This window comes from Hemicordylus capensis, chromosome 2 (genome assembly GCF_027244095.1).
Source record: "Hemicordylus capensis ecotype Gifberg chromosome 2, rHemCap1.1.pri, whole genome shotgun sequence".
NCBI lineage: Eukaryota > Metazoa > Chordata > Lepidosauria > Squamata > Cordylidae > Hemicordylus > Hemicordylus capensis.
Window position 1 is genome coordinate 39,355,520 of NC_069658.1, and position 20,410 is coordinate 39,375,929.

A 20,410-nucleotide genomic window follows, 5' to 3' on the forward strand; every position below is an offset into this window, starting at 1 on the left:
TCAATAGGAGCCTGCTACCGATGCCCACTCTATGTAAACATTGCTGGGCTGGCAAGCTGCAGGCAGGGAAGTGTAGAGGGCAGCCACACACAAAGAGGCAGCGAGTTATCAAAAATGATGGTGGCATTGAAATTTTGGGAGGGCTCTGCCCACTTTGCCCTAAGTGAAGAGCCTCCCCTGTTGGATGGTCCCCCTGTGAGGTGAGCAAGAGAGCTTGTGAGGGAAGGGAATGGAGGGGGCCAGGAACTGCTGGTGTATATGCACAGAGAGCGAGAGAGAGATTGCAGAGGAGCCTGATGCCAGCAACTGCTTAGCAGGTCAGAGTAAGACAGCATGTGGGTGGCTGAGCTAGGTGTGGCAATTAAATTCCCACCAACCAGTTCAATCAATCAATCAATCTTTACCATTACGGTCCAAGACCAGACCACAAGAAAAAATATGAGAATACTAATATCAATAAAATACAATACACAACCAGCCCAATACAATATCCCAGTGTCACCAGATAAACAACCTGCATACTTGGTGTATAATAATAATAATTAATGAAGAAAATGATGAAGATGAAGAAGCAGCAGCTTTATTTGTTAGCTGTCCCATAACAAATTGTTCTCTGGGCAGCTCACAACAAAGGATGAAAACAAAATAAAAACACATAACACAAATTAAATCATAACAGACAAAAAAGAAGAAGAAAATACAAAATACAATACAAAGCAGCTTAAAAACTCATTTTAAAATTAGTTAAAAATCAGATCAAATCTGAAAACCAGAATTTAAAAGGCCTTGGTGAACAAAATGTCTTTACCTGGTTCTAAAATAATGAAGTGACAAAGCCAGGCGAACCTCACTGGTAAGGCTATTCCATAAACGAGTTGCTACCACCGAAAAGGCCCTCTCCCTTGTAGCTACCAACCTCACCTTGTTTGGCAGGGGTACCCAGAGGAGGGCCTCCGAAGAAGATCTTAAGGTTCAGATAGAGACATATGGGGCAAGGCGCTCTCTTAGGTAACCCGGTTGCAAGCCATTTAGGGCTTTGAAGTTTAATGGAGGATTAATTGAGAGATTAAGATTAATTGAGGATTTAACCTCTTGCTTACTTATATTACAAGCCATGGTGCTGGATATGGCAACTTTATAAATCATTTACAATTAAATTTCTAGGTGCCGTGGCAAACTGGCACCTGGATTTGTCCAGCACTGCCCTAAAGTGTATCAAGGGAACGGATGAGATAAATGAGAATATTGGCTCAGTAAACAAGACAAGACCACCTTGACATGCAGGATATTATAACCCTTCAAAGTGTGTTCTTTTTCATGGGTTTTGAAAAGCAACTCAGTCTTACGAACTCCAACTTTACCAAGGGTTGGGAGAAACACAGTGGCCAACTCTGGAAGACAAAACACACTTTTCTAATTCCTGGTTAAGCGCCAGAAGAACAGGCAGTTCTCCACTTGTATCCACTATCCTCACCTCCCCATTTTGGACACACAGATAATGGCAAGGACAAGCCATGCCAATTTTTAAAAAGCACTCGGTAGCCAAAACAAAATGCAAAAGGCAATTGCCTAGCAACATTCAAGTGTGTAAGGGACTGAACGCTTTCCTGGGGAAAAGCAAGCAAACTGTGCCAGCAGTCAAAACTAGACCAGTCAGCCATGGTTTTAGCCCTGCAAAACCGGATAACTGAGCAATGAGGCATCTTTTAAAGTGGCGATTCTCTTTTATATAGCAAAGGGAGAGCAACTGGCCCTATCCGGCCCCATGTTAGCACTAACCCCCCTTTTCAGCTCAAACTACACTTAAGGGTCTCCCAGGCAGAAACAGGAATTTTTGGTCCAAATTGGCAACAGGGACTAAAGAGAAAAATGAATTTTGACATGGAATATAGGAGAAGGACAGCCTACATGACCCACTCTCTGCTTAAGGACAAGGACTGAATTCAAGGACAAGTTCTTTGAGTAGAGCAAATGCCTGGAGAAGACTGTGAAGGAAATTAACTGCAACAGCAACTAGGAATGGTATGCATTTGCTGAAATACTCTTGGTCAGTTAATTGTGTCATCACAGAAACTAGCTCTAAGTCAGACTAATTTCCCCTTCCCAAGCCCAAGCAAGATGTCCTATTTTTTGATTGGCCTCAAGCCCTGAGGACTAGAGACCAGTGATTAGATCACACCCTTAACATAATAGGTGCAAAAGAGACATCCAAGGTGCATGGCACTGCATCACGCTTGGCAAGATTGATCTTCCTTTTCCCAACCCCTCGCGGAATGGGAGGCGAGTTGAACGCTATTCAATTCTTTTATTTTATCCACTCATTTTGTGGGTATAACTCTCCCCACCCCAGACTAGTATTTTGTTCAGCTCACAAATTCAATTCAGCATTGTTCAGCTTGGTACGGTTCGCCAACCTACCCATCGCAAATCCTCCATGGCCATATGCTTAAATACCAAGACATGAGAGGTGGTTGCAGTGAAGCAAAAAATCTTAGAGCCGGGTCTCACGATCAGTGAGACCTGGTTTGTGCAGCAGAGCGGGGAGAGAGGGCTAAGCCCGCTCTCCCCGCACACGAGCAGGGAGGGAGCCCCGGGAAGCCGTATCGGCTGCCCACACGACCGTCGGCTCCATGACGGAGCTGGCGGGAGCTGGGGAAGCTCCAGCATGCCCTGCGCGAGCACACAGGGCATGCTGGCGAGAACCCCAGAGCCGGGAGGCAGCTTTTTGCCTCCCCTCCGGGGGTCTCCTCATGAGTAACCACGGTGCGGAGCCGCAGCATGGCTACTCATGATTTTAAAAACCCAGGTTTGCGGAGCGCTTGCTCCGCAAACCCAGTTTTAGGGGAGGGGTACTTAGGCGGGTTAACCTCCTGGGAGCCACTGGGCTCGCTTGTGAGCCCGGTGGCTCCCATGATCAGGCAAAATTGGGCTAGGCTCCCCAAGCCTGATTTTGCCTGATCGTGGGAATAGCTCCTTACTGTTCCAAGAACATTGGTCGGCAACAACATCCTTCAGATACATGGAGAACTGAAGCAACACCCATCATCTAGCTCAATGTTTCCCAACCAGCGTTCCTCCAAACATTGCTGAATTACAACTCCCATCATCCCCAGCTACAATTTCCTGTGGCTGGAAATGCTGGGAGTTGTAGTTCATCAACATCTAGAGGAACCCTGGTTTGGAACCACCAACCCAGCTGAAGAAGCAGTTGGAGCTCAATACTGAGCACACTTCCAATTAACTTTTAACAAGGTATTGTATCATGAACAGTTACAGTACTACAAGTTTCCTTTTGAAATCCTGCAACACCTTCCAGTCCATTTAAAAAGCTATCTGTCGCACAATACATCAACAAGGATGCTATACAGAAAGTTGAGCGAGATTAAATCTGGCAGTACTTGTGTGACAAAATGAGGTGGTTGTTTCTTGCAAGGATTCTTAACCACACACCCCACCCCCAGCAATCCACCAGAACGTCGTAGGATGTTAATAAACATTAAAGCTGCTGTGGACTGGGCAATATTTCTCAACAGAATATTGGCAAAGAGCAGGGGTTGTTGCTACTGGCAAAGGAGAGACAAGTGGTTAAGGATTAAGAAATCAAGTAGGAACATGACTCAAGAGATATGGGGGAAGGAGCTAATCGATGAAAGGAGGGGAAGAGCAACTAATGGACAAGTGACAAATAGTGGACTAAGCACAGCGGGGAAATGCTTGACTAAGAAGCAGAAGCTTGCCGGTTCAAATCCCAGCTGCTATGACCGCATACTGCACGGGAGAAGGCAATGGTAAACCCCTCCTGTATTCTACCAAAGAAAGCCACAGGGCTCTGTGGGTGGCAGGAGTCAGAATCGACTTGATGCCAAAATACGGAGAGCCGAATGGGCCACGCTGGTGATGACCAAGACTGGCGGGGGGAGAGGGAACCTTCATGGACACACACACCCATGGCCTAGAGAAAACACCCTGAAAGGGGCTAAAGATTTTTTAAAAATAATTTATTTGTGGGGGGAGGGAATCACGAACCTCCCTGGACCAAATCGAACCAGGGGGGGGGTTTCGAAGGGGTGCCGGACCGAAGTGGTCCGGTCAGGTTCGAGTCCGGTTCAGACTCAAACCAAACTGGGCCAGCCGGTTCCGTGCACATCCCTAGCTGGAAGTAGCAGTACCAGTACTGTGACCAAGTTCAATTTGTTTCAAAAACGGAGTACACCAGTTGGGACATAACCACTTTTATAGGACACCTCACAAAATGTCCTCAATCCACCAGACATCAGAGAATGATGCTGAAACAAGGACTTGCATATAACAGGTGCAGTTACAACTTACTAAACATTTGGATATGAACACTGCTGGAAGGCAGATGATGAGAAGGATGAAACCTTTCAGATCTCTTACCCAAACTTCTTGTTTCTATGTAACATGACAGAGGCAGCTGCCTGCAATCCTGAAACTAAAACAGAGCCCCAGATCATCCATTCCCTGATGAACAAAGTATAAGCCACTGGATGTCTCTGAGAAGGGAGGAAGGGAGAGGACAACTACTTGTCCTGAAACAGAAACTGTGGGTGCTCAGTTGCTTACAGAGTCTGCAGCTAGAAGCACAGAGAAATAACAGCCAGGATCAGAACATTACTCATGCCAGTTAATGACATCTGAAGAGGGTATCAAAGGAAACTTCACAACCATGCAGGAAGGTGCAAAGTATTTCATTTTTAGAATAATGGAGGGTGATTGTTCAAGGGTAGCAAAAGAAATGAGTTACATTCTTGAATGGCCCACATAAGAGATAGTTGCCATTCTTTATCCTACTTTATTTTTTACACAAATGGACAATATATATAGAGAGGTTTTATATATGCACACAAGCTAGGAAAGAATTTAAAATATTGCTTGTGGGGAAGGCCTCTCAATTGGCCTTCAACCACCAGGCAAAAACCATTTTTTAATAAACAGGCCTTCGTCTCACAGGGTCTTTAGTCCCTCTGGCTGTTGAGCCTTCTAAAACTGTTGGATTTGTTTGAGTTATTGAACATAAGGACAGCCCTGCTGGATCAGGCACAAGGCTGGATCTAGTCTAGCATCCTGTTTCACACAGTGGCCCACCAGATGCCTCTGGGGAGCCCACAGGCAAGAGGTATGTGCATGCCCTCTATCCTGCTGTTGCTCCCCTGCAACTGGTATTGAGAGGCATTGTGCCTCTGAGGCTGGAGATGGCCCACAGCCACCAGACTAGTAGTCATTGATAGACCTGTCCACCATGAATCTGTCTAATCCCCTTTTTAAGCCATCCAAGCTGGTGTCCATCACCACATCCCATGGCAAAGAATTCCATAGATTAATTATGCGCTGTGTGAAAAAGTACTTCCTCTTGTCGGTCCTAAATTCCCCAACCTTCAGTTTCATGGGGTGACCCCCTGGTTCTAGTTTTCTGAGAGAGGGAGAAAAATTTCTCTCTGTCTACCCTCTTCACTCCATGCATAATTTTATACACTCTGATCATGTCTCCCCTTAGTCGCCTCTTTTCTAAGGTAAAGAGCCTCAGATGCTGTAGCACATTTCCAGTTCTACAATATCCTTCTTAAGATACGGTGATTCCTAGCATGGAATTAGCTTTTTTCACAGCTGCCACACACTGAGATGACACTTTCAATAAGCTGTCCACCACAATCCGAAAATCTCTTTCCTGGTCAGTCACCAACAGCTCAGATCCCATCAGCATAGATGAGAAGCTGGTGTTTTTTGCCCCAATATGCATCACTTTACACTTGCTTACACTGAACCACATTTGCCATTTTGTCACCCAGTCCCACAGTTTGGAGAGATCTTTTTGGAGTTCTTCAAAATCCGCTGTGGATTTCACTACCCTAAATAGTTTAGTGTCATCTGCAAATCTGGCCACTTCACTGGTCACCCCAACTTCTAGATCGTTTATGAACAAGTTAAAGAGTACTGATCCCAGTACCAATCCCTGGGTGACACCACTTCCTACTACCTCCATTGAGAAAACTGTCCATTTTATTCCTACTCTGTTTCCTGTCCTTCAACCAGTTACTGATCCACACATGAACCTGTCCCCTTATTCCAGGACTGCTAAGTTTACTCAAGAGCCTTTGGTGGGGAACTTTATCAAAAGCTTTTTGGAAGTCCAAGTATACTGTGTCAACTGGATCACCTTGTTGCTTGTTGTTCTTGGTAGGAAGCCACTTTGAGCTTTTTGCTTTTTGCTTTTTAACAGAAAGGTGAGGTAGGTATATATTTTATTTTAATACTGACAATTTTAGAAGTTGCCAAACTAGCCTTCATGATTCATTTAAAAGATTTTTAAAAGGCATAATCAAATAGTTCAGTTCTCTACTTGGGTTGAATATCCAAGTTCAACCTCTGCTTTAAATACATTCTTAACATGAGTACCTGAAGATCAGACACCAGGCATGATGATGATGATGATGATGATGATGATTACATTTATATCCCGCTCTTCCTCCAAGGAGCCCAGAGCGGTGTACTACATACTTGAGTTTCTCGTCACAACAACCCTGTGAAGTAGGTTAGGCTAAGAGAGAAGTGACTGGCCCAGAGTCATCCAGTGAGTTTCATGGCTGAGTGGGGATTTGAACTCGGGTTTCCCCGGTCCTAGTCCAACACTCTAGCCACTATACCACACTGGCTCTGATCTGATATGAGACAGACGATAAGGAAAAACAGCTGAGCACTCCTTTCATGTCCCTCTCCCCATAATAACAGGGTGCGGAGTTACTATGAAGATCATTGTGCTAGAAGTTAAGCTACAGAGTGTACCATTGTACAGATATTTAGTGGGTTTTTAAATAGGATAAGTGCTAATGCTGCAATTCTGAGACAACCTGATTGCTTAGTAAGAGAGATTTGGAGTTTTCAAGAAGCACCCACATCCATTTGGCTGTTTATTAGAGACAGCAGTCATTGTGAGCCTGTCATGAAAAAACAAGCTCAGATTGCAACTGATACCACCTGTCTCCAAGTAGTTCCCAAGCCTCCCACCTACCGTACCAAAGGAGTCTCAATGTGTCTTACCTGGACCCCAAACTCTTCCTATCTGCCAAACCTACCAAAGACCTTCCTTTCAGCAGGGATAGCTAAATGAATTCACTGTGTTCAGAGACAGTATTCATTCTAATCTGTATAAATAATTCTCTAAGGCGTACCCGTGACTAATCCCATGTGTGGCAGCTCTCGCAAGAGTTCACAAGCAGCTGCCAGGAGTTGTGAAAGTTGACGAGGGAGGGAGGGAGACTGAGGAGGAGGTGCCATTGCGAGCTGAGGACAGCCGAGCAGATGTCAAAAATGGGGCCGCTGGCCTCCTCACAAGGACAACGAGAGCTGGCGGGCAAAGGGAGGTAGAGAAGGCAGTGGTGCCACTGCAAGCAGCCGGGAAGCCTACAAAAATGGGCCGTGGGCCTCCTTGCAAGGACGACGAGAGCTGGTGGGGGGGAGTTGATGAGGAGGCGGCAGTGGTACCACTGCAAGCGGCTGAGCAGGCTATGGGGGAATTGGTAGGTTCCTTCCTTCTGTCTATGGCACTGTAGAGCCATGCATCAAAAGAACCATGCACTAAGAGCCATGCATTGGTAGAGCAGACATCTATGTCTGAGCAGATGGCGAAAACGGGGCCGCTGGCTTCCTTGCGAGGAGGACGAGAGATGGCGGGCGGAGGGAGGCAGAGAAGGTGGCAACGCCACTGCAAGCGGCCGAGAAGCCGACAAAAATGGGCCGCTGGCCTCCTCTCCTCGCAGGATGAGAGCTGGCGGGGGGAGGTTGAGGAGGCGGCGGCAGCAGCACCACTGCGAGCAGCCGAGCAGGCAGTGAAAACAGGGCGGTCAGCCTCCTCACGAGGATGAGAGCTGCCGGTGGAAAGGGTGCCAAGGGAGACTGGTTGAGCCCTGAAATTGAGGGGGAGGAAGAGAGAACTAGGGATGCAAATGTTCCGAGCCTGGATCAGCAAGTACCCAATGACTATGTATAATAGGTCTGTTGGCTTCATATCCTGTCAGTGTTCTGTTCGGAGGATTGTGGCTGCCAAATGCTAGCAGCAAAATGCTGGAAGGACCCCTGGTCAGTGGTGCAGCCAACACTGGTCAAGAGACGACAAAAACTCCTCACCCCTCACCCAGGGGCACCCCCTTGTCCTCGTCCTCCCACACCCAGCCAGCGAACAAAGTGCTAGGAGAGAAAGCAAGCACCCAGCCAGCCCTGGCAAGAAGCGAGAGTGAGGCTGCACAGCTCCCCTTCCAGGTGCTGGCCACACTCATCGTGTTTATTTATTATTTATTTAACATATCCATATACCGCCCCAAACGCAAGTCTCTGGGCAGTTTACAACAAAACAATAAAAACAAGTAAAAAAGGTTAAAACATTACAACCATTTAAAACTTAAAACAGTGTTAAACCTTAAAACAATGTTCAAACTATTTAAAATTGCCAAACTATTAAAACAGTATCTAATCAAAAGCCTGGGTGAAGAAACGTTGGACACGGATGCAGGAGTGTGTGGCTGCCACGTGCATGTACTCTCCCCAGGCAGCAGGGGGAGAGGCTGGTGGCCCCCAGACCTCTAGCAAGCTCCCTATGCCCCGCCCCTGGTGCGACTCAGCACAACTGTGCAACATCTGAAATGCGGAAGTTGTACAGTAGCACTCCTATGCCCTATATATATATATATATATATATACACACACACACACACACACACACACACACACACACACACATACATATATACACATATATACACATATATTCTTTGAAAATGCATGTCTCACTCAGACCTCTCCCAATTCATTCATCCCTTTAATTGTCCTTTGGGGGAAAAACAGCATTATTCTTCTACTCTAGAACCGCAACACACCCCACCAAAAAAGACAGACAAGTCCTCATTTTTCTCATCTGTCATGAAGCCCTGTATATACGGTGGGAAAAGGAGGGGGGATGCACGTCCCTGGTGAGTTCCATACATTGTGCGATACTATAGCATCAGAGCTCTGCCCAGGTTTTCAGAAGAGAGTTGCTATGCAAACTTAGTTGGGTGGCGTAGAAGACAACTACCATAAATGTTACTTAAGTTCCTCTTGCTAACGTTTTAATTAACTCCATCACCTAGCAACATGCAATGAACCATAAAAAGAGCACAAGCTATGCAACTATTTGCTCTTACCTTAACAGCTCAAACTTAGAAATTAGAACTAGATGTATGGTTTTTATTGCAGGGCACTTGACTTTCAGATGAAGTAGTATTGGCCCTTCAGCATGGAAAACATAGGGACATAATTACAGACTTGCCAAAACAACCTTTAATAAAGAAAATAATTTCAGGGGAGTGTGTAACACGTACTTTCCCCCCAAAATGAATTATTTTCCCTTTCTTTGGAGGTTATTTAGGTACACCTGTAGTTCCTCACACCAAACATTTTTCCATGCTGGAGGGCCAACAGAAATGCATCTTAAAGTCAACCTATGATGTCAGCATCAAAATGAAAGGATGTTAAAAAAAAAAGAAGCAGCAGCAGCAGCAGCTTTGAATAATGCATGTATTATGTGGACTAATGCATTATTTTCTGCCTGCATTGCTTCTGTAAATTCACATCCAGCTGTTGCCTAGGGTCGTGAGGGTGCTATTGTGTACCCCTCCCCCTTGAATTAAAACTTGGAACCATCAGTCACTCGCTGTGACATTTTTAATGACTTTTTTGTGGATAAAATCTCTCCTATCCAAGACAAGCTGGATTCTACAGTTACTTCAGAGTCAATATTGGAGGTGTCCAGCAACTCCTTTTATGATATTAGACAGGATCATTTTGAGTTTGTGACTCCTAAGGAAGTGGACAAACTGCTTCGGACTGTGAATCCTACAACCTGTTCTCTTGACCCTTGCCCAACTTGGCTTATCTCATCTGGTAACAATATTATCAAAGAGAGTCTGGTAAATATTATAAATGCTTTTCTGAGGGAGGGCAGGATGCCTCCTTGTCTTAAGGAGGCTATTATTAGACCACTTGTGAAGACACTTGGTTAGCTAATTACAGACCTGTTTCTAATCTTCCATGGTGGGACAAGGTGACTGAGCAGGTGGTGGCATCTGAGCTCCAGGCAGTTTTGAATGATGCAGATTATCTAGACCCATTTCAAACGGGCTTTCATGTGGGCTATGGGGTTGAGACTGCCTTGGTCAGCCTGACGGATGATCTCCAATTGGCTATTGACAGAGGGAGTGTGACTCTGCTAAGCCTTTTGGATCTCTCTGCAGCTTTCGATACCAGCTGGAAGGGGTGGGAGAGAGCAGGTAAGCACCTGCTTTCCTTTGTCTTAAAGTTCCCTTCCCAGTTTCCTTGGGAGTGCTCGAACCACGCTTCGAACCACGGTTCGAGCACATCCCTAATTTGTGTAAGGCACAGGACTCTCATAAATACCGTGAAATGCATTTCCAGGTCTCCAAATAAAGTAAGAGTTTAAATCCTAAATATTACTAAACGGAACCATTCCTCTATTCCTCCTGTCTGGTATAGTCTTGCTTTACTGACTGGAACAGTCTCTTTCAAATGCTGCAGTTGACATACCTGGCCAAGTTCCCCACTAGACTGGAATCATGGATGAAATATAGAAGTAGTAGTATACATATTTATATATTGCTTTTCAACAAAAGTTTTCAAAATTGTTTACATAATAAAATAAATAAGATAATTCCCGATCCCCAAAGGACTCACAGTCTAAGAAAACACAAGGGAGACATGAGCAACAGCCACTAGAGGGATGCGGTGCTGAGGCTGAACGGGGCCAGTTGCTCTCCGCCTGCTAAATCTAAGAGAATCGCCACTGTGAATCAGGTGCCTCTTTGCTCAGTGGACTGATGTTAGCTGAAATACACAGAGAGCTGGGTCTCACGATCAGTGAGACCCGGTTTGGGGAGCTAAGCAAGGAGAGCAGGCTAACCCCACTCTCCCTGCACACAAGCAGGGCGGGAGCCCTGGGCGGCCGGATGGGCCACTCACACGATTGCTCGCTTTGTTACGGAGTCGGCAGGGGCTAGGGAGTTTGGGGCCACGCGGCCCCCCAGAAGCTCCAGTATGCCCTGCACGAGCGCATATTGGAGACCCCCGGAGCTGGGAGGTGGCTTTTCGCCTCCCCTCCGGGGCTCTACTCATGAGTAGCCATGGCGCAGAGCCACAGCACAGCTACTCACAATCAGAAAAACCAGGTTTGCATAGCACTTGCTTAGTACTTAGGTGGTACTTAGGCAAGTTAACCGCCGGGAGGCAGCCGGGCTCGAATGCGAGCCCAGTGGCTCCCACGATCATCCGAAATCGGGCTAGGCTCCCCTAGCCTGATTTCAGATGATCGTGGGAATAGCCTCAGAGGCTGTTCTCATGCACAGCCTAAACTGGGCTGGCGATGCCCTGCCCGGGTTAGGCTGTGCATGAGAACCACCAGGATTGGGCTTGATCCTGGAGGACCAGGCGATGGCTTTTAAGCCCAGCTGTTAGCTGAGGTTAAGGGAACGAGTGCTCCCTTAGCCGTGGCTACCTGCTCATGTGTGAGCCGGGCTACTACTTCCTGGCCACACACAGAGATGGGCGCCTAGAGCACCTGTCTCTTGGGGTAATCCCCCAATCTGAATGTTTTTAAATGGTTTCCACAGTTCGTCTTATTTATTGTTGTGGTATTTATTTCTGTGAACTGCCAAGAGCCTTTGTAGTCAGGCGGTATATTAAATAAATAAATACATATATACATACATATATACAGGGAGAAAGAAAGAAAGAAAGAAAGAAAGAAAGAAAGAAAGAAAGAAAGAAAGAAAGAAAGAAAGAAAGAGCATTGTGGGATTCATGGAGGCCGGGATGACTAGTCCCAGCCTCTGTTTACCAGCGCTTCTGGGAGCAGCGTGGAGATTTATCTGTGCAGCTCTTGGCAGCGCTGGCCATGTAGGTGTGCAGCTTGCGTGCTGCCCAGACTCTGAGTGATTGTCTGGGGGGAGGTAGGTTGAACCCTGCCTTCCCCCACTGCCTGCCCACAGTCATGTGAACAGCCCTGCAGTATCACCTTTTGTTTAACTAGCTTAACTGGGGCACCCAAGAAACCATTCAGCCACCTCCATAGTACCATTATGATCAACAGCAGACCCATTTCATTCAGAAACAGACCTTTGTTTTAAAAAGAACAACAACACACTGATCCCCTTCTCACCCACTCAAATGTACAGCAGTGTGGAAGCTACTTCCCTTTGGGGCAACACACAAGGAGAAGTCTGGGGAACTTCGAAGAGAACAGAAAGGAACACAAACTCTGGCAAAAGAAATGCAAGGTGACAATAAGGGAGGCAAAAAGAGAGTTTGAGGAACATTTAGCCAAAAGTATCAAGGGGAATAACAAAAACTTCTTTAAGTACATCAGAAGCAGGAAACCTGCCAGGGAGGCAGTTGGACCATTAGACAATGAGGGAGTGAAAGGGATTATTAAGGAGGATATGGAGGTTGCAGAGAAGCTGAATGAGTTCTTTGCATCTGTCTTCACAGCAGAGGATACTGAGCATATACCTGCTCCTGAACCAGGCTTTTTAGGGATGGAGGCTAGAGAGCTGAGTCGGATAGAAGTGACAAGGGATGATGTTCTAAACTGTCTGGAAAAACTGAAAGCTAACAAATCACCAGGGCCGGATGGCATCCATCCAAGAGTCCTCAAAGAACTCAAACGTGAAATTGCCGACCTCCTTGCCAAAATATTTAACTTATCCCTGAAATCGGGCTCTGTGCCAAAGGACTGGAGAGTAGCAAATGTAACACCGATTTTCAAAAAGGGATCCAGGGGAGATCCAGGAAATTACAGGCCAGTTAGTCTAACGTCCGTTCCAGGCAAATTGATGGAAAGCATCCTCAAGGATAAAATTGTAAAGCACCTAGAAGAACAGGCCCTGCTGGGAGTGAGCCAGCATGGCTTCCACAAAGGTAAATCTTGCCTCACCAATCTTTTGGACTTCTTTGAGAGTGTCAACAAGTGTGTGGATCAAGGTGATCCAGTTGACATAGTCTACCTGGACTTCCAAAAAGCTTTTGACAAAGTTCCTCATCAAAGACTCCCAAGGAAACTTAGCTGTCATGGGATAAAGGGACAAGTACATGTGTGGATTGCTAACTGGTTGAAGGACAGGAAAGAGAGGGTAGGTATAAATTGAGAGTTTTCACAATGGAGGGAAGTAAGAAGTGGGGTCCCCCAGGGATCTGTACTGGGACCGGTGCTTTTTAATTTATTCATAAATGATCTAGAAGCAGGGGTAAGCAGCGATGTGGCCAAATTTGCAGATGATACCAAACTCTTTCGGGTAGTGAAATCCCAAACGGATTGTGAGCAGCTCCAAAAGGATCTCTCCAAACTGGGGGAGTAGGCGACAAAATGGCAAATGCGGTTCAATGTTGAAAGTGTAAAGTGATGCACACTGGGACAAAAAACCCCAACTTCAAGTATACGCTGATGGGATCCGAGCAGGAGAGGGATCTTGGGGTTGTGGTGGACAGCTCGTTGAAAGTGTCGACTCAATGTGCGGCAGCTGAGAAAAAGGCAAATTCCATGCTAGGGATGATTAGGAAGGGGATTGAAAATAAAACGGCTAACATTATAATGCCCTTATACAAAACTATGGTGCGACCACACTTGGAGTACTGCGTACAATTCTGGTCACCACATCTTAAAAAGGACATTGTTGAACTGGAGAAGGTACAGAAGAGGGCAACCAAGATGATCAGGGGCCTAGAGCACCTTTCTTATGAGGCAAGACTTCAACACCTGGGGCTTTTTAGTTTAGAAAAAAAAGATGACTGCGGGGAGACATGATAGAGGTCTATAAAATCATGCATGGTGTGGAGAAAGTGGAGAGAGAGAGATTCTTTCCCCTCTCACACAACACTAGAACCAGGGGTCACTCCATGAAATTGATTGCCAGGAGGTCTAGGACCAACAAACGGAAGTACTTTTTCACACAATGCGTGATCCACTTGTGGAACTCTCTGCCACAGGACGTGGTGACAGCCAACAACCTGGATGGCTTTAAGAGGGGTTTGGATGACTTCATGGAGGAGAGGTCTATCAATGGCTACTAGTCGGAGGGCTGTGGGCCACCTCCAGCCTCAAGGGCAGGGTGCCTCTGAGTACCAGTTGCAGGGGGGTAATGGCAGGAGAGAGGGCACGTCCTCAACTCCTGTCTGTGGCTTCCAGCGGCATCTGGTGGGCCACTGTGCAAAACAGGATGCTGGACTAGATGGGCCTTGGGCCTGATCCAGCAGGGCTGTTCTTATGTTCTTATATGTTCTAACTAAGACCCAGATTATCTGCCCTGCCACCACAAGTCGAATATTTAAACCACAGGAAAGAATTGCACACACAATAAGCTTGTTCACATGACCACTTGGGGGTGGGTTGGAGAGCTCCTAGCCCATTAGAAGTGCATGACAAGAATCTGTTTGGGTCAGCAAAACCAGGAAACATGATTAAGCCAAATGCAGCATCCATTGTTGAAATCGGGACCTGCAAGCCTTGCCTCTCCATGGAAATCCTCAGAGACCTTGAATACCTTCTCAGCATGCCTTGTGCTGCCAGCAGCTTCGTGACATTAGTGGCTGCCCTCTGATCGACCACAAAGAAGCAGAAGGCGGACCCAGTCCTACTGAAGCTGCTCTAGCTTCAGGGTCACAGAATGTGTTTTGCAGTGTGGAATGTCCATAGAGGGAAGTCCCTGTAGCCACAGCTCCCTATTTTTTCCATGCAAGGGAAGGTCTGTTGGGTCTCAGTGGCTGGGCAGAAGAGGTGAGTTCCCATAACTAGAGAAACAAGGTAGAAGAGCTCTCCTCTCCTCCTACCTCAGTTAAGAGCAGAGCAGGAAAGCTGGGTTACCCTGCTTTGAACAACCTCAGCTGGAGAGATATTTGTAAGGCCACATGATAATACAAACCAGGGTAGCCTGCCTCCTACCCTGATTTTGATGACTGTGTGAACCAGCCTAAAGTGTGCATGTGTAGGCGGCATAGCACAGTAACTAAATACAAAGAACTGAGCAAATAACCCATAGGCTGGCAACATTTGCAAAGACTTAACTAACTATTCAGGCATCCTTGCAGAGATCTGCCTTCAGAAGTCTTCATTTTTTTAACAATAGATTTATTGGCTGGGCAGACAATCTCTAACATTTGAACCAGCTCTTTCCCTCCATCCCTGCATGGCCCTCCATGGACCAAGCAGCACATCTGCCACCAGCCAACAATTATGGGGAAAATCCATTAAAACAGCTAAATTTAACAAACTTGAGTGCCCATCAGAAGAGCTTCAAAGAACTCTTTAGGCAGAAGTAGTTTTATTTCAATTACTGGTGGCTGCCCAACAGACTCCCCTTATCTGTTTCCCCACTTACTGAAGTGTACACATTTGCAGTACACTTTGGTCAGCAATGGTCATTCTCAGGAATGGTGAGCATTCACAGTTTCTCTTTACCAATCGCCTTGCAAAAGAATGAGGAGTAAAACTATTGTCTCCAAGATGTGATCTCCAGGTTGCAAAACAAATAATGTGGACAGCAGCTTATAGGGGTGGATAACGTTTCTTATCAATACGACATGGGGAATATTTACAAAGGGTGCACATAACTTCTCAGATTCAGGGCACATTTTACACTGAATTACACAATTCCATACGATTGCACAATTAAAGCCTGGGTTTTGCTAGAGGAGGGTGGATCTGAATTTATATCCCTGTGCCATCTCTTAATGATCTGCTTGAGATCAGAAGCCTGTTATCTCCTGACCTGGCTGTTCTATATCTAACCTAAGAGCTGGTACAAGCTTACTAGAAAAGGGCTACAGGAAGCTGTCCGCAATAGTCAACATTTGCTTTCATTTGGAGACACTTGGTTAAAAGGTTATGCTATGGCTTCCCAGAACATGGTTGTCCTAGCAATAGGTGATGGAATTATCAGTTAAGGAACTGGGATTTTCCCTGGAAGTTCGAGTTGGTACTGATACACAGGGGTCCATGATCTTGGCCTGTGCTTTGTCACCAAGCACGGAATTGCCCAGACCCCAGAGCTTGCTTCCCCTTCCTCACTTTGCCCCAAGCACCTCCGGGTGTGGGGGTTATCAGTACCCTTTTCACCAACCTGGCCCCTCACTGGGAGCCCAGGTCTCCAGCCTCACTCTGTCCATCCTCATCCTCAGCACAGCCCAGTTTAAATAGCCCAGTGAACTCTCTACATCCTCACGGCCAAATTTCATTCTCATTTGCTCCTCCTGCTCCATCTCAGAGTGTCTTCTGTACTCCCAAACCATTCCCCACCTCTCCCGGTCCCTCTTGACTGTTGCATTTGGGCAGTGTTATTGAGGCCCAGAAGTCCTGCTTGCTCTCTCCGTCTCCAGCTCATGCTGAAGCCCTGTGACCTCAACCAAGTCATCAGTGGAACATTCTGGATGGTTGACTACAGGTGAGCTCTCCTGTGCCAGCAATGCAGGCTCTGGACAAAAAGGAAGGTAGGTGGCTTGCTCGTGGTTTTCCAAGCACCTTGGCAACACAGCACCAAACAAACCTCAGCTTTCCTCCCAATATCAGAGCTGTTTCACTCACCCTTTCAGCTGTGCTTTAATAGGTCAACACAGAATGTGAACATTGCTTGCCACAGCATACCAAACAAGAGTATTTGTTCACCATTCTTCTCCAAATTGATTTGTTTTTTTTTGCAAATCCACCTGTGTAACAAAGAGGCATCTTTCGTGATGCTCTTAAACTTAGCAGGGGGAGAGCAACTGGCCCAATTCACCCCCAGCACAGCATCCCTCCAGTGTCTGTTGCAGGTTTCTATCTTGTGTTTATTTTAGACTGTGAGCCCTTTTGGGACGGGGAACCATCTTATTTATTATTTTTCTATGTAAACCACTTTGAGAACTTTGTTGAAAAGCGGTATATAAATGTTTGCAGTAATTTTAACATGAATTCTGACAGCAGCTTGTGAAATATCATGGGATGTACATATCTTAGGCAATGATTAATATATTTTAGATAGATAGATAGATAGATATGGCTAGGATAGGAGAATTGGTCTTGTGGTAGCAAGCATGAATTGCTACTTCTGGCAAGCAGAGCCCACCTTGGTTTGCATTTGAAAGGGTGACTACATATGAGCTTTGTAGGATATTCTCCTTAGGGGATGGGGCCATAACTCAGAGGAAGAGTATCTGCATGATTGTATGCAGGAGGTCCCAGCTTCATCCCCAGGTAGGGCTGGGAGATACTCTTGCCTGAAACTTTGGAGAACCACTGCCAGTCAGTGTAGACAATACTGAGCAAGTTGGACCAATGGTCTGACTCCATATAAAACAGCTTCCTATATAATATTTGTTTCATTTTCATTCTCCAAGAGAAAGTTCTCTGAACAATCCAACCAAGTTGTACTATCTGAGCGCTCTGTGTATTTGCCTTTGATAAGAAGAAACACTGTGCCAGTAAGAAGCAGCCAGAAACTTCATTCAAGTACAAGAACATGCTACCTTTTCCAACACGTACTACCTGCTTCTCACCCAATACTACTACGGTCACACATGGCAATATCTGATTAACATCCGTGTCTGTGGTTTTTGACCCTCACTGCCAGCACTTTTAGAATGCCACTTTTTGCTAGAATTCCATCCTTTTCCGTTGTGGCCCCTTGGCTTTGGAACACCCTCCCTGAAGGGCTTCACCATGTTCCCTCCCTCAGTGTTTTTAAAAAACAACTGAAAACACATCTTTTTAAAGAGGCTTTTTAATGTTTCATCTCTCTTTATATCTGGTAGGTTTTCATAGTTCTCAAGGATGTTTATAAAGGTAAAGTGTGCCATCAAGTCAGTTTCGACTCCTGGCGACCACAGAGCCCTGTGGTTGTCTTTGGTAGAATACAGGAGGGGTTTACCATCGCTTCCTCCTGCACAGTATGAGATGATGCCTTTCAGCATCTTCCTATATCGCTGCTGCCCGATGTAGTACCAGCGGGGATTCGAACTGGCAACCTTCTGCTTCTACTCAAGCATTTCCCTGCTGCGCCACTTAATGTGGCTCAAGAATGTTTATGCCAACTGATAATATATTCTGCTTTCCCCACAGCTGTGTGACTGTATCATCAGTTGATGTTTAAAAAACAGCTGTACAAGTCACCCAATGGGATTGCTGCATCTCAAAGGTCTGGTGAGCTGCCCTCTTGATAGTGCTTGCCAGAACTGTGAGGGGGAAGAACTGGATGTGATGCACAAGCACATCCAAGCCCCCAAAGCAGTGATGTGATGGTCTAGGGAAGCAACACAGAAACTCCTTCCGTGGACATTTTAAAAGAGCAAGCAAAAGCCATGTATGAAAGCTGGGGGCACTGCGCTAGGGTACAGCATCTCTAAGGGCGCACATGCAAGCCTCACCCACCACCCACTGTCCACCGTTTCAGTGTTTGTCTGCAAAGACATACGCTGTACTCTTGGAACGATTCTTCACAGAAGCCTGTGGATAGCAGAGTGCAGGACAAGAGCACATCAGAATAGGGTGGGGCTTGCATGCATCATCTCGGGAGTCCACAAATACAGCATGTGCCGTTTCGGTAACTCCTGAGTAGGGCTCAAATGAAGACATAATCATGTGCAACACTACAGCACAGCCACTGCAATTAGGCTGGACTAGCTGATCTTCTTTTCCAACTCGAGTGCATCTGCAAGAAGTATAAATGCCAGGAGCATCAGTGAAATCCTAGGCCAGTGGTTCCCAACCAGGGTTCCTCCAGATGTTGCTGAACTACAACTCCCAGAATCCCCAGCCACAATTTATTGTGGTTGGGGGTGCTGGGGGTTGTAGTTCAGCAACATCTGGAGGAACACTGGTTGGGAACCACTGTCATAGGCCCTTGTTTCCTGACTGAGAAACAAAGCCCATTACATGAACTCATCCGGACTTCTTATTTACTTCACAAAATCCCTCCTTCCACACTCAGTTGCAAATGACACCTGAAAAGCTTTTTCCTCCTGATGCAGAGGTAGGTGTGCATACACATTTTTAAAAATGGGTTTCAGAAAAGTCTATTTTTTAAAACCTTTACGTTCATAATCTCCCCAGTTTGACTGGAACTTAAGTCATTATGGTCTAATGGTTTATTTCCTTGCCCACAAGCTTGGCTTGATAACCCAGTTTTTAAATTCTGAGGTCACAGAACTCCACAGACTTGGTCAAGCCACATTTGACCAACATGCACTGATAACAAGACTCCTTTGTTCTGGTTAGCATAGAGTGCTAATAAATACTCTTCCAGTATGGTTATAAATGCCCTTCCAGCATGGTTTGAGCTGCTTCTGGAAACCTGATGCTGAAGAATTTCCATTTCTCATAGTAAGGCCTCTGAAGATGTGCTTAGAATTCATATTCAGGGTTTTTTGTTGGGGTTTTTTGGCTAAGTGCCTTGATATTGCCATTGACATGCTTGCTAGGCTCTGTCATTTGATATGCTACTTCTGAAGTGATCTAATTTAACACAGTACCAAAGAAACATCACGCCAAGTACAAATATCATATTTCAGATGACATGCTGCACGCATTTCATTTGCTAACACCAAAGAGTAAGCCATAAATTGAATGATCAAGAGACAGGCACTAGAAGGAAGACAACCTCCAACACAGAACTGATAGTGAAAAAGAGGTATTTCAGTGGCATAGAACTGCAGTTGCAACTCACTTTAAAAGGAAAGAATTATCCATTTTGGATGACAGCTCACATAAATTATCTCTTTGGGAACTGCATTTTATGTTTTTTCTAAAAGGATCTCATGGATGCTTACACATAGAAACATTGCATGCAATATAGTTATCCATGTATCTCTTCCCAAGTTGAATTGTTGAACCACACTAAACAGAAGACCGAGTATAAAGCCATGTGGGAAAAGTTAAAGTTCCTACACAAAGTTTCCTTGCATTGGCATTTGTGATCACTAGAACAAAACAGCCACCAACAAGGGTACTGGACACCTTTCAATTCTGCTTTTCTACCCTTATAGGTAGAAAAATCTTCTATTACCCAATAGAAGATGACGCTGATTTTTTTTTTTTTAAAAAACACCTTTAAAATAGAGCTTAAATACAGGTTATTGATTATTATAAATGGGACAGCACTCTGAATTTAAGATGACCCTCCAATTTCTAACATCAAAGAACTTGGAAAAAAACTAATCTTGGATTCAGGTAAATACAGTAAGTAAATTCATAGGCACACTTACTTGAGTGCAGGTCCTGCTGAACTCGGTAGGACTTGCTTCTAAGTAACATACACAGGTTTACGCTACAAGTCAAAAGAAGCAATTCAAGTTGAAAAAGCCTATTGCGCATGCTGGGAAGAGGAAC

At 45.6% G+C, this 20,410-nt stretch overlaps 1 protein-coding gene across 12 annotated transcripts in view; it reads right to left on the reverse strand.

Moving 5' to 3' along the window:
• The window catches only part of ELOVL7 (ELOVL fatty acid elongase 7), an 83,910-nt gene that overhangs the window by 49,564 nt on the left and 13,936 nt on the right, over positions 1-20,410 (reverse strand). Inside the window, exon 2 of one of the 12 annotated variants that reach the window (XM_053303971.1) lies at positions 20,287-20,348. The exons of the other annotated variants lie outside the window; for them this stretch is intronic. The gene's annotated coding sequence lies outside the window, so the exon portion shown is untranslated. The remainder of the gene's footprint in view (positions 1-20,286; positions 20,349-20,410) is intronic. 12 annotated transcript variants of the gene reach the window in all.